Raw genomic sequence first — 356 nt, forward strand, 5'->3', positions numbered from 1 at the left:
GACATAAACCTTCTGTTTGTAAAAATAGTGTTATCGACCAACGCCGCACCCTTCCCATGCGAACGCATCGCATGACGCCGCCGAGGAGACCGCCACACATTCGTTGCTGTTGCCTTATTAATGGTCGTGACAAAACGGCCAGCAAGGAAGAAGGAGATCGCGTCGCTCTTTTCCTTCTTCCTTTTGGATGATTCCTTTTACTAATTTTAAATGTTTTTTTTGGCTAATAAACAAAATTTTGCTTCCGACAGTATAATATAAATAATCAAATTACTGTAATATTTAAATTAAAATAAAATTTTTCTATATTTTTTTGTAATATTTAATTATATCTATTATTTTATGTAGACATCATT

Source organism: Arachis duranensis, chromosome 8 (assembly GCF_000817695.3).
Source record: "Arachis duranensis cultivar V14167 chromosome 8, aradu.V14167.gnm2.J7QH, whole genome shotgun sequence".
NCBI lineage: Eukaryota > Viridiplantae > Streptophyta > Magnoliopsida > Fabales > Fabaceae > Arachis > Arachis duranensis.